We start from the raw sequence: 15,557 nt of genomic DNA, 5'->3' as shown, positions 1-15,557 counted from the left end.
AGCAATAACATACCCCGTATATTCCTAACAGGTGGGGTCTGGGGTCCTATTTTACTCCATAATACCTGGGATTTGTGTTTATAGGGAAAATTACGCGACACATCAAATATATATATACTGAATTTACCATTCGTAGCTATACTTTCAGCAAATTTACCATTCTGTAGCTATATTTGAATTTTATAGCAAATCTATAAAACAAGAGATTAATTATATTGAACTGAAACAAGAGCATTTTATTTTTCTGTAGCTCAGTTGGTTAGAGCTACCGCTTAGTTAACGGAGGTATTGAGTTCGACTCTCAACAAGAGCATTTTATTTTTTTGTATTTCTGTATTTTGCCTTAGTTGTATTCGTTGAGCGAATGAATACAGTCAATACAGGTTGTATCCTTTGTATACACCCATGTAATTAGACAAACTGTAGTTACTAGGCTTTAAACTATAGTGCTTTATAAAAATTACTCAAATTTTTACCTCATATCTTAATTGTACTCTGCTATTTATTTGGGCCCACTTTGTAAAAAACTTTATCCTATACCTAATTTGAGGGAAATTCATATGCAACTTCCTCATCCTTCTCCCTTCTTCTTTTCCTCTTCCATGTTGTTTTGTTTATTGCTTTGCTGACAAACTACTTTCTTCTTCTTCTTCCAATGGAGTCTTAAACGAAACCAAAACCCAGAGAGATTTATGACCAAAGAACCAATATAACTCAGACTGAGCTAGCTTTTCGCTAATGTTTTCTAATGCCAAATGGTGGATGAATAATGGTTCTTCAGTGTTTTCTAGTCCCAAAGGATAGAGGGATAGTGGTGATTTTGGAATATGTGGTGATTGCATGGCTAATTCTGTATTCTTTATCTATTGCAAACTTTAATCAAATTGTCTGAAGTTTTCATGCGATAGTGCAAAATTCAAACAAATTTATCCGAAGTTGCATTGTGATGAAAGAATAGAATCGTTTGTTTGAAGTGTGCACTGTGATGGAAGAACTTTAGACGTAATTTATTTGAAGTTTGTACTTTGAAGTTTATACTACACAAAATTTATATCTTCAGACGCGAATCTTGGAAACATCAGACGTATATGTCAAAAGCGAGTTCCAAAGTAGGTAAATTTATAAATTTTTATGTAATGCTGGTATGACTTCAATGCTAACTCCAAAATGAGGTATTTATGTACTTCCCTCCATATATGCGAAGTCTTATAGCTATAATATATACCACTGTTATAGTTGTAGGGCCCATGGAATAATGCAAAATAAGGAAAATTTACCTAGCTATACCATAATAGAAATTATTTATCACTTTTACTCAGGTTCGTACTTAATTTCATTCTATATGATCTATATTTACCATTTCTGTACAAAATCAAAGATATGCATTTCAAGATAAATCAATACTACATGATAGGAAGTTTTTCCTAAATGCCCTGTTACCTCACGAAGATAGGTATGGACTTCATCATACCGATCTGTATGACTCTACTAGACACTTGCTCATGACTCGTAGAACCTATGAACTTAGGGCTCTGATACCAACTTGTCACCACCCAAAACTCACCTAGTCGTGATGACACCTAACCCAACCTATTAGATAAGCTAACTAACAGTCAACACAATTCAAATGAGAATAATATGAATCAATAAGTGAAATAACTGAATCTCTATACAATAATCAAGGATTGGTAGTACAAATCATGAGCCACTAAGACTTAGATTTACAAAACTGGTATGATATAAATATAATATCTATTTGGAATATACGTAAATGTATTATCATTCTAAACCTGTCAAGGACAAGTGGTAGCTATATCCGAAAAGCAGGTACATCTTTAATGCCAACTCCCATCATCCACAACATCTCCGCTCCAAGATCTGCGTGCAAGGTGCAAAAGTGTAGTATGAGTACAACTGACCTCATATATCTAGAAAGTATCATACTAACCTCAGAAAGGTAATAGAAGCAAGAATTATACAAGATTTCGCTAATCACCTATGCAGTTCGTAATTCCAACAAGTACAAAACAATAGTATGATCAAATTACAAAATCACAGATAAAACCACCTTGGTACACATAGTTTTCTTAACATACTCAGGTCAGTCAATAATATAGCATATAAGGAAAATATGCAAATAAATCAGGTAAAACAGCCAAGGAAATTGCAAGTAAAGATAAAATGATGCGATCCGCAACCAGATCTAAATAGAAATCGCAATATGACTCTAAGGCCCATATCAAAATCTCAATAACGGAATCAAATCACTGACCATCCTTCCCAAGGCCCACATCAACCAGAAACCTATTAGTTTCTCAGATCCGCGTGAATATCATTAAGAAGACACATGAGAGGGTGACCTTGGAGTATGGATCCATATCCACACGCAGCATGGACAACTCACGTGCTACCATAAGCTGGCTGACGTGGTTATATGCTAAATATTACAATCCGCTCAGCATGGTGACAAGCTCAATATTAGGATCTGTTTGGCGTGGTCATAGACTGAATATCACAATCCACCCAGCGTGGCCACATGCTCAATATCACAATCCGTCCAGTGTGGTCACAAAATCAATATCACAATCCACCTCGTGTGTTTACATGCTCAATATCACAATCCGCCTAGTATGGTCACAAATTATATATCACAATCCGCCCAGTATGGTCACAAGCTATATATCACAATCCGACTGGTGTGGTCACAGACTCAATATCACAATCTGCTCGACGTGGTCAGATGCTCAATATCACAATCCGCCCGACGTGGTTACATGCTCAATATCACAATACGCCTGACATGGTCACGATCTCAATATCATAATCCGCCCGACGTGGTCACATGCTACCAGTCCAAAACATATCACATAGAAAGCATATATACAAGAATACATATACATGATCAATGAACATCACATTTCATACTCCTGGACTGGTAGGTCAATCAGGCAATTACATCGCAAAAGTAGCAATTATCAGGTTCAATGAGGAGATTAACCTCTATGTAACATCAAACATGGCTCAAATAGCTCACAACAGGGTGCAAATGTAAGAAACATCACAACACAAAGCTTATTAACCAATTCAAGGCATATCATAACCTAAACACTACTACGGGCATGGATAAATACCCTGATGCATGCACATGGGCTCAACCCTGCACATGTGCACCACCTATAACACGTAGCTATCACAAATAACTCAGGAAACTAGTTCCTCAACCAATTTTAGGTAATACACTTACCTCAAACAAGCCAAACTGATACTCTAGAAGCGTCATCTCACACGAATCGACCTTCGAACAACTCGGAACTAGCCAAAAGCAACTCAAAATCATCAAATAATGCCATAGAAATCAAACCCAAATGATAACGGTCGAATCTTTAATAAAATATTCAAAGTCAACCACAATGTTAACCTAGGACCGCATCCTAAGACCAAACAAAACTCAAAAATTCCATTAACTCATTCGAATACGAGTTCAACCATACTAATTTCATCTAATTCTAACTTCGAATCGATGTTCAAAACTCAATTATTCACTTTAGAATTTTTTTGATAAAAACCTCAATTATCAAATCAAAACACGGATTAATTCAAAAATAAACTAGTGAAAATCATATCAAACGAATCTCTAGAACTCAAAATATTCTCAAAATAGCAAATGAATGCAATCTAATTTTTTAATACAAAAGGATCTCGCGTCTGCACCCAAAAAGACGCATCGGCGATCTGACAGCTATCATTTCCGCATTTGCAGACAATTTTTCGCACCAGCGGGGTTGCAGATGCGGCCCCACTTCGCATCTGCGAAGCACCAGCACCATCTATCTTCTCTAATACTAAAATGGGCATAACTCCCGCATACGATATCCAAATTCGACGATTTTTTTGATATGGTTATGTAATTACAATATGGATGTAATGTTTCAAGGGTAGCCTTGTGTGTAAGCACAACAATGAATCGCGGTGAACCCTCAGACGACCTATCTAAGGTTAGAGGAGGGTCCTCAGTAGTGGTGACCCTTTCACTCTTCAACGGACTGATACATGTACCGAATACTCATACGGGAAAGTTGACTCCTGGGTCTGGAGCATAGGGGGTTACTTCGAGAAATCCTTTCTTTCTCGTCCACTCAGGGGGGTGCGGACACACCTGCACGGATTACAGGTAACAATTACAAGAATGGCGGGGGGAGCCTGGTCTTGACTCTTCTGTGTGGTATTCATTATTGTTCGGTTCTTGGAATCACATCCAGCAGTGGTTGGAACAGCTCGCAAAATCCATCCACTTCACCTACTTCATTGCCCCCAACCATTTCTCGTACCTCTATTGAAACATAATGGTTTCATGTTCTTTCATTGATTGGTTATTCCTCTCCGTTCGTATCTCTTTTTCCAATTTCTATCTCGATTAGTTCACAAGATTGAATGGCCAATTCTCCTCCGAACCCTCGATGTGATTGTTTTCCAAGAATGTTGAGCCGGGTATGTAAGCCATGTATCTGGGAGGAACTTAAATAAAAGAAGGGAAATAGAATATAAAGTTAATTTTATTAATGTGGTACCATTTATGCTTGAAGAAACAACGTCAAAACATCAAATATGAGCGCAACACAACCCAAACCTATCCGAAACTCAACTGAGCCCCTCAGAACCCCCTCCGAATATATCAATAAGTCCCAAAACATAATATGGACCCGTTCGAGTCCTCAAATCCCACATAACAATATCAAAACTATGAATTGCACCTCAAATCAAGCTTAATGAACTATTTAAAATTTCCAAATTCAAATCTTACGTCGAACACGTCTAAACAGCTCGAAATCACCTCAAATTTTGCACACAATTTTCAAATGACATAAAACCCTATTCTAACTCCCGGAACCATAATCCAAAACCGAAAACATCAAAGTCAACTCCTGATCAAACCTATGAACTTCTAAACCTTCAAATTACCAACTTTCGTCAGTTAGAGCCAAAAAGCCTTCTAGAAACATCCAAATGCAAATTCGGGCACACGTCCAAGTTAAAAATCACCATCCATACCTAAAGGATCCATCATAACTCCGATCCGAGGTCAAATACATAAAAGTCAAACTTGGTCAACTCTTCAAACTTAAAGTTTTCTAGTTGAGAATCATTCTTCCATATTAATCCTGAACCACTCGAAAACCAAAATCGATGATACACACAAGTCATAATATACCATATGAAGCTACTCATGACCTCAAACAACTAAACTAAATCCAAATGCTCAAAACGATTGGTCGGGTCGCTACATTCTCCCCCACTTAAACATACATTCGTCCTCGAATGTGCCAAGAGTCATCCTAAAGCCATCAAATCACTGTATAACCTCACCATACACATACCCATGGGTGATACCTTGTCACCCCCAATCCATATAAGCCGACAACCCAACTTAACTGAAGAACCTTTCTTCAATCTTAGTCCATAAACCTTAGAACCCAATCCCCAACTTTGGGAATTCATCATAAGACCTGAATCTCGTATTTATACATAATATATAAGTCTAAACAAGATGTAGCAATCTATAACCATAACCTAAGATATAATCACATGATATACTACATAACTCAGATACTTATAGCAATAACTTCTGACCATAATAGCTACCCGATAACAAACCCAGTACTGGTAACAAACCTCATATCAGATAAAACCTTTTTCTAAACCTTCGTACACTACCAATGGTGAAGGAAACACATAGAAACTCATAACCACTTATTAGATCACCAAGTCATGGAGCTTTCTCACCCGATAAGAACCATTGCCGAATTCTAAGTCGACTAGTGACGTTGTTCTTCCAGACATACCTTAATCAAATCCAATAGCACTCATTCCCAGTCCAATAACCTCACCTCATCCAGCACAAGCTGCATGACCGACATGCTACACCGGAACCACCTCAAGCCACATACCATGCAATTCGTGCACCAAATAAGCAACAACTCGGATGCACCCCAATAATGGAAAGGGAATCAAATGAGGGAACCATCTCGCAAGCTCAGCAGATACCACCATGAAGCAAAATGCTACGAAACCATCACACAAGGAGAAACAAAACACACAAAATAAGTACAAAGATTATATCCCAACATAACTCCACTTTGATGTGTGACCAAATTTAAGCACCGGTCCATATAGAATACCTCGAGCCATGATGCTCACAATTAATAACCTTATGCATATTAGATGCTCAAGTCTTCAAGATATGCAGCGATCAGATAAAACGCCTGCTCGTAGAGAAGAAGCAAACCAGAGATAGGATCAAGGCCATTGCCCATGCCATCACCAGACGATGCCTACGATGTGAGAACATGTCCAGCGTTACCGTCCTCTCGGCAGTAATGGGTTATGTCAAGCAGACTATGCATGAGCTGGAGCAACTTGAGAGGGATCTCACGCCTAGGACCGCGGTGAGGCCGAACGATGCCCCGCGGACACCAATTTTCAAAACCATAATGCGTTCATAGGTCAAATCTGTATCTTAGCATCTTCTGCTCGTTTTTCCCATCAGGGTGATTTTTAGTCTATTTTGAATCTAGGTTTATTTTCAAAGTTCGCTTTTTCTTTTGCAAAATGTAGTTTGTAATAGAACATTTCAACAATAAAGAGTTTGTTTCTTTTACGATCATCTGTATTTTTCGAACTACGTAATGATCTGATTCACGTAGGCATCGTGATACGTAGGCAATCCTCATCGGATCCGGTCGCATTTCTTTTACTGCAAAATAAAAAAAAAACATAAAAGAAAAACAAAAGAGAAAAAGAAAAAGAAAAGAAAGAAAAAAGAAAACTAATAAAAAATGCCGGAATGACGCATGCTCTCGTAGCAAACATATAGTAATCCACTTAACTGTATAGGTGCATCATGCCCAACGTGAGATTAACTATCTGTTATTTGCTACAAAATTAACCGTGCGTTTGTCATTGAGTATTCCAGGGTTTTTTGAAAGAACGGTTGGTTTGGTGAAAGTCTGGCCTCGCACTCATATTTCACGAGGTCAAGGAGAAGTGTTCAACTACCTGTTGTTAGGGCCAGAAGCAGTACTCACACTTACTTCACCAGGTCAAAAGGAAGTGTGGAAATGTCTTCAGAAATTCCATTGCAAACGATCCCTGTTTCTGAGGAGAGCTCAATCTCAGCCGTCCTCACACCTGAATCCGCAACTGCGGAGGAAAATAGAATCCTACGGCTCCGCATGTTGGAAATGCTGGACGACTGGAACAATGGGAAAGAGCCTCCAAGTGTCGTCCCCGGATTCCCTGAATTATTCTCCAGGTCAAGTGGGACTTCTAATGTCCCCATAAATTATCCTGCTACCCCATTCGGGTACCCAGCCACCTCAGCCTTCTCCGCTGGATCGCCTTCTGAGCCTCATCCCCGAATGTCGGCCACTGATGCAAGCATGAACATCTTTACTGCATCGCCTTGCCCGGTTACGGCACAACCTACCACATACAAGCCAAGCTTTGACTCATCCTTTTTTACATTCCAAGCACTATCGTTCTCAATGGAACCAACCAGGTTCGCTACCAACACTAATCCTCTACCGCCTCAGTGCGAGCTTGCACCCGGGCAGGATCAGAACCCCAGAATTGCAGAACAAAATGAGATTGCCAAGAGAATGAGAAGCCTTGAACAAAGTTTGAAGAATATGCAAGGATTGAGCGGACAAAAGAGCGTCTCTTACGCCGACCTGTGCATGTTCCCTCACGTGCACCTGCCAACGGGTTTCAAGACCCCAAAGTTCGAGAAATACGATGGGCACGGTGACCCCATTGCACATCTTAAGAAATACTGCAACCAATTGCGGGGAGCCGGCGGAAAAGAAGAACTGCTAATGGCATATTTTGGGGAAAGTCTAGTAGGGATAGCTTCGGAATGGTATATGGATCAGGAAATGTCCCGATGGCATATATGGGATGATCTCGCCAGAGATTTTGTAAAACAATTCCAGTATAACATCGACATTGCGCCAGACCGAAACTCTCTGTCGAATTTGAAGAAGAAACCTTCTGAAAGCTTTAGAGAGTATGCTATTAAGTGGCGTGAACAGGCGTCGAGAGTGAAGCCTCCCATGGATGAAGTGGAAATGGTCACTACCTTTCTCCAGGCTCAAGAGTCTGACTATTTCCAAAACATGATGTCAGCTATGGGTAAGCCATTCGCGGAAGCGATCAAGATTGGAGAGATGGTGGAAAATGGCTTGAAAACGGGTAGAATTCTGAGTCAAGCAGCCATAAGGGCGACTTCCCAGGCCGTCCAAAGCGGGTACGGAGGAATGACGAGGGGGAAGAAGAAGGAAGAAACGACTATGGCAGCCTCTGAAGCAAGGGAGTATCGTCATCCTAGGCCCCATTTTCCGGAAAGAGCCCCACAACACTACTACCCTCACTCAAATTTGGCATATGCTCATCAACCTTATATGGTCATGAATGCCCAACCTTATAACCATCCACCACAACAAGCCAACCGAGGCCCAGCTCCACCTTCTAGAAATCAGCCTCCTTACCGCAACCACTATAACCCACAACCCCCGCAGAATAACTTCCGCCCCCAGGAGCCACCTCGACGGCGGACTTTCACGCCCATCGGTGAACAATACTCTACTTTGTTCCCTAAGCTAGTCCAGTTGGGTTTCTTGCAACCAATCCCCCAAACGAGGCAAAACCCAACATCGCCTTCTTACAAAGCCGGAGTCAGATGCGCCTATCATTCAGGGGCTGAGGGACATGATACAAACGACTGCTGGTCATTGAAAAGAGTGGTCGAAAATTTGATAGAGCAGGGGAAAATAGTGCTAAGGGACGAAGAGATCCCAAATGTGACTAACAATCCATTGCCTGCTCACAATAATGGGCCGCTGATCGGGATGATTTGTGAAGACAAAGAGTTCGACCCTGCTCTGAAAGCCATAATTACCATTATCGACACGGGGAAGAGGCCCGAAATGGACCAGAAACCAAAAAAGGGTGAAGAGATCAATGCTATAAAGAAAGTGCCTGAGAAGAAGGTGGAGAAGAAAGTGGTACCAGCAAAGGGTGGAGTTCTTTACATACCACGAGGTCAAGCTGAGAAGACACAGAACTTCGGAATCAAAAAGACAAAACCTATGTACGTGCCGAAAGGGGCCTATGTGGTCTGGGGGACGATTCAACCACCTCGGCTGAATGAGCCAGTGGTTATCGGACGCGTGCCACAAAAGCCAATGACCAACCCGTCCACAGTGCCGTGGAATTATCAAAAGACTTTGGTAATGTACAAAGGTAAAGAGGTCATGGGAGAACTTCCAGAAGATACTTTCATTGGAAGGTATTCAAATACCCAAGAACTGAACAACGCCACACAAAGGCGCTTCCCTCCAAAGAAGCCCGTGAGTGTTGAAGAAGCGGAAGTGTTCTTCCAACAAATGAAAATTCCGGATTACGAAGTGATAGATCAGCTGCGCAAGTACCCTGAGCAAGTATCCATGCTGTCATTATTGATGAGGTCGACCGAGCATCAAAAGATCCTGCTGAAAACCCTGAATGAAGCATATGTACCAGTTGAAACCTCGGTGGAGCAACTAGAGCGGATGACAGAAAGATTCTTCGCCGTCAACCAAATCTCTTTCAGCAAGAAGGATTTACCCCCGGAAGGAGCAGCACACAACAAGGCCTTGCATTTAACAGTTAAATGCGAGGACTACTATGTCAAGCGGGTAATGTTGGATGGGGGATCAGGTGTTGACATTTGCCCGCTCTCCACGCTACAAAGAATGGAAATTGGGACAGGAAGAATCCGACCCAACAATGTCTGCGTAAGAGCTTTTGACGGTATCAAGAGAGATACCATGGGAGAAATAGACCTGTTGTTGGTCATAGGACCAGTCGAATTTCGAGTAACCTTCCAGGTAATCGACATGGACACATCCTACAATTTTCTCCTTGGCAGACCTTGGATCCATGTGGCAGGAGCCGTTCCTTCCACTCTTCACCAGATGTTGAAGTTCGAGTACGAAGACCGAGAGATCGTGGTCCATGGGGAAGATGAGCATGCCATTTATCGGGACCCATCCATCCCGTACCTTGAACCAAGAGAAGGAAGCGAACATACGGTCTATCAAGCTTTCGAGGTTGTACTGGCAGAGCAGCACGAAGAGGGAATACCCTGCCCCCAGCCTTTCCTGTCTAACGCCTCGTTTATGGTGGCCAAAGAGATGATCCGGCATGGATTTAGGCCAGGGAAGGGGCTTGGGCGAACCCTTCAGGGAATAACAGAACCCATTACTTTGCCAATCATCAAGAAACCTTTTGGACTAGGTTTCAAACCTACTCCAGCAGACGAAGAGTGGGCAAAGAAAAGGAAAAATGAGGGTTGGAAGTTACCTCAACCACTGCCGGATTTATATGCAACTCTCATCAGGCCAAGGTACGCTGAGGAAGAAGATGACGAGATCTTCACAGCTGAGGAAATCGAGGAGATATGTGGGGCGATGAGAGAGATGCTCTACGAGGTCCACATGGTTCAACCAGGTGAAGGCGCAAGCACTGCTGAGATGATGTACATGGGACCAAACGCCAAACTCCAAAACTGGGAGGCCACGCCATTCCCGACTAGACGGAAGTCCGGGTAGACCTGTCCTGCCACCTTTCCTGTGTCGCAAGTTATCTCCAGGACATAACTTGAACGTTTTCTTTTTTTGTTGTTGTTTTGAATCCCTAGTTGTAAACATTGTTGTCTTCCAACTTTCCAAAGAAAATAAAAAAAAATCATCATCATTGCTTTCCCATTCTTTCTGTTGTTCTGATTTTTATTATTTTTCCTTTTATCTTTCTTTTCAGTCCTAATAATGCGGCTTTAAATATGACATGCTTGCGGACTTCACGCCCAGATCACAATGAGTTATTTAACTGCGAATTAATGAACCCAGAACCAGAATATGATGCGGAAGAGGCTTTTAGGGAGATAAACCGAGAGTTGGAATATTTCGAGAATAAACCTAAGCCAAATCTGAATGACACTGAACCGGTAAATTTAGGAACCCCGGAAGAAGTCCGGGAGACCAAGATAAGCATTCACACGGACAAGAAGACGCGAGAGACGATAATTCAACTTCTTTTTGAATTCAAAGACGTGTTTGCTTGGTCATATGATGACATGCCGGGACTAGGTGTTGATCTAGTGGTTCACAAATTGCCGATTCATCCTGATTGTCCTCCAGTTCAACAAAAGCAACGAAAGTTCAAAACTGAGGTCAGTGACAAGATTAAGGAGGAGATCACCAAGCAACTGAAAACAGGAGTGATCCGGGTAGTCCAATATACAACATGGTTGGCGAATGTGGTCCCAGTACCAAAAAAGGACGGGAAAACTCGAGTATGTGTAGATTACCGAGATCTGAACAGAGCAAGTCCTAAAGATAATTTCCCGCTGCCCAACATCCACATCCTCGTTGATAATTGTGCCAAACACGAGATACAGTCTTTTGTAGATTGTTACGCTGGGTATCATCAGGTATTGATGGATGAAGAGGACGCCGAGAAAACTGCCTTCACCACGCCTTGGGGCACCTACTGTTACCGGGTCATGCCATTTGGTCTGAAGAATGCTGGGGCTACTTACATGAGGGCCATGACTGTCATTTTCCATGACATGATGCATCAGGAAATAGAGGTATACGTGGACGATGTGATAGTCAAGTCCAAGACGCAGGATAATCACATCCAAGACTTGAAGAAATTCTTCGAGAGGCTAAGAAAGTATGACTTGAAGCTAAACCCAGCCAAATGCGCTTTCGGAGTGCCGTCGGGCAAACTTTTGGGCTTCATCGTAAGCAGGAGAGGAATCGAGCTAGATCCAAGTAAGATAAAATCCATCAGAGATCTACCTCCCCCGAGAACGAAGAAAGACGTGATGAATCTGTTGGGCAGGTTGAATTACATCAGTCGGTTCATTGCCCAGCTGACAAGCACGTGCGAGCCCATATTCAAGCTGTTAAGGAAAGACGCGGCGATCAAATGGACAGTTGAGTGTCAAGAAGCCTTTGATAAAGTCAAAGAATACCTTTTGAATCCCCCGGTCTTGGTCCCTCCAGAACCAGGAAGGCCACTTTTCTTGTATCTGACAGTCTTGGAGAACTCTTTCAGTTGCGTCCTCGGGCAACACGACGTAAGCGGAAAGAAGGAGCAAGCAATCTACTACTTGAGCAAGAAATTCACCGGCTACGAGGCCAAATACACTCTGCTGGAAAGGACATGTTGCGCTCTCACATGGGTTGCTCAAAAGCTGAGACATTATCTCCAAGCCCACACTACGTTCCTCATAAGCAGGTTGGATCCTTTGAAGTATATATTTCAGAAACCAATGCCTACTGGGAGACTGGCTAAATGGCAAATCTTGCTTACGGAATTCGACATAGTTTATGTCACTCGCACGGCAATGAAAGCCCAGGCATTAGCAGATCATTTGGCCGAAAATCCGGTCGATGAGGAATACCAGCCATTGGATACCTACTTTCCAGATGAAGAGGTAAACACCGTAGAAGTGATCTCGGAGGAAGCTCATGTTTGGAAGATGTTCTTTGACGGAGCCGTGAACGCCAAGGGTGTAGGGATTGGGGCAATATTGATTTCGCCTTCCGGCCAACATTATCCCGCCACAGCTAGACTTCGTTTCTTTTGCACAAATAATACAGCTGAGTATGAAGCCTGCATTATGGGCATGCATATGGCAATCGATCAGGATATCGAAGACTTACTGATTATGGGAGATTCTGACCTGATCATCCGGCAGGCTCAAGGCGAATGGGAAACTCGGGATGTCAAACTTATCCCATACCGACAACATGTGGAGAACCTCAGCAAGCGCTTTACATCAATAGAATTCAGGTACATTCCGAGGTGTCACAATGAACTGGCAGATACACTTGCTACTTTGGCTTCAATGCTACCCTACCCGGGCAACGCCCACGTCGATCCTTTGGAAATCCAAATCAAGGAAAGACACGGTTACTGCAGTGTAATCGAGGCAGGATCAAGTACGCAGCCTTGGTACCATGACATCAAGAGGTTCCTGAAGACGCAAGAATACCCCGAGCACGCTACTGGAGATCAAAAGAGGACCATTAGGCGACATGCAAGTGGTTTCTTTTTGAGCGGTGAATTGTTATATAAGAGGACCCCGGACCTCAATCTCCTAAGATGTGTCGATATCGTGGAAGCAAGAAAGATCATGCACGAAGTACACGCAGGTGTGTGCGGACCTCACATGAACGGGTATGTCTTAGCGAAGAAAATCCTTCGAGCAGGTTATTACTGGATGACCATGGAAAAGGATTGCTTTAGCTTCGTTCGGAAGTGTCATCAGTGTCAGGTGCACGGTGATTTGATTCATGCACCTCCCACGGAACTGCATCCCATGTCCGCACCGTGGCCATTTGTCGCCTGGGGCATGGACGTCATTGGACCAATTGAACCAAAGGCCTCGAACGGACACAGGTTTATACTGGTTGCCATAGACTACTTCACAAAATGGGTAGAGGCTGTCACTCTCAAGTCGGTCACTAAGAAAGCTGTGGTGGATTTTGTACACTCAAATCTTATCTGTCGTTTCGGTATTCCTGCGACTATCATTACAGATAACGCAGCAAACTTGAACAGTCACTTGATGGGAGATGTATGCGAGCAATTCAAGATAACGCATAGGAATTCCACGCCTTATCGGCCAAAGGCCAATGGTGCTGTGGAAGCGGCAAACAAAAACATCAAGAAGATTTTGAGGAAGACCATCCAAAGTTCCCGACAGTGGCATGAGCAGTTACCATTTGCATTATTGGGGTACCGCACTACGGTACGCACATCGGTGGAAACGACTCCTTATCTTTTGGTTTATGGGACCGAGGCTGTAATACCGGCAGAGGTAGAAATTCCTTCGCTTCGAATCATTGTCGAAGCAGAAATTGAAGACAGCGAGTGGGTTAAGGCTCGACTGGAGCAATTAACGTTGATTGATGAAAAGCGAATGGCCGCGGTTTGTCACGGACAATTATACCAACGAAGGATGGCCCGTGCTTACAACAAGAAAGTCCGACCCCGGAATTTCGAAGTAGGTCAGCTGGTACTAAGGCGTATTCTGCCGCATCATGAAGAAGCAAAAGGAAAGTTTGCCCCAAATTGGAAAGGCCCATACATCGTAAGGAAGATATTTCCGAGAGGAGCATTGTATTTAGGTGATATCGAAGGAAACGATCCCGACACAGCAGTAAATGCAGATGCAGTCAAGAGATACTACGTCTAGATCATACTCCAAGTAGTCCTGACACATTTTGAAATGGCGAAGGTTTTATCCCCCACTACTCCCAAACACTACCCAATCCTCTCTACAAAAAAAAAAAACAAAACAAAACATTGATTGAGGCCTGAACTACGTTTGACTTGATTCCGAAAGGATACGTAGGCAGCCTCTCCCTGAGGTTCAGTCACACCAACAATAAAATCCCATCCACCCTGAAATTGAAACCGGGGCACGTCGAGCAGTTGAGAAGTTAGTATCATCTACCTCTTTTTACCAAGCCTTCAAATCAATTACCAAATATGGTGGGGAACCAATAAGCGTCACAAATGGAGACCAGCACACTCTGAATTGAGAGGGATAAAATGAGAGAGTCTCGGCGGTGAAAACCTTCGGGCACCACGAGGCGACGAGAGTAGAGAAACCAAAATGAGAGAGCATGTTTAGTAAAAACTCGCAAAGAGTGCTATCAAGCGATGACAGGAAGAGAAATGAGAGAGGTCAGCCAGCGAAAACCCGCAAAGGGTGCTGTTGGCCGAAAAAGAATGACTCCACCCCAAGAAGGTTTCGGCAAAATGCCACCGGTTTGGAATCACAGATCCGTTCGGGTTCAGGAAAACGCAAGTTCTTGGAAGGTCAGACGTCCAGTCCAAAGAGCATGTCATGTCCTTTAAAGCCAACGTTATCTTCCTCAGATAAGTCTTTCTCGTCCTGAAAAGGACACTCTGTTTTCTAATTTGTTTTCTCCTTTCTTTGTTTCCTTCGAATCCCTTTTGTGTTTTAATCCCAAGTTCAGGACACACCGGAAAGGGCAGGTGGTAGGTTTGTTTGCACGGAATCACGTCTCATGAAGGAAAGCACCTCATCTCGTTGGTACGATTGCCCAAGCCTGATGAATCATGACGTTTGACGGTGTCTTAGAGTAAAGAGGAAAGAGAGAAATCTTGAAATCTTCCCCAGCAAGTCCACCTTCGGACAAATCCCCACAGAGTCTCCCCCTGTACAAATCCCCACAGAGTTTTTCCTTTTGTACAATCTCCCACGGAGTCTCCCCAATATGAAAAAAAAAAATACCCAGCATGCCCCATTGTACAAACTCCACACAAAGAATCCACTTTGTAAATATCCACCCCCCCCACAAAGCTTCCTTTTGTACAAATTCCCACAAGAATACCTCCAATAAAATCCCCGTTAAGAACCTTCAATCAAAACGGGACAAAAGAGAGAAAAGAAAAGGAGGCCTTACGAGGCAAAT

Source organism: Nicotiana tabacum, chromosome 1, assembly GCF_000715075.1.
Source record: "Nicotiana tabacum cultivar K326 chromosome 1, ASM71507v2, whole genome shotgun sequence".
In the NCBI taxonomy this organism is placed as follows: domain Eukaryota; kingdom Viridiplantae; phylum Streptophyta; class Magnoliopsida; order Solanales; family Solanaceae; genus Nicotiana; species Nicotiana tabacum.
This window is presented reverse-complemented; position numbering follows the sequence as displayed.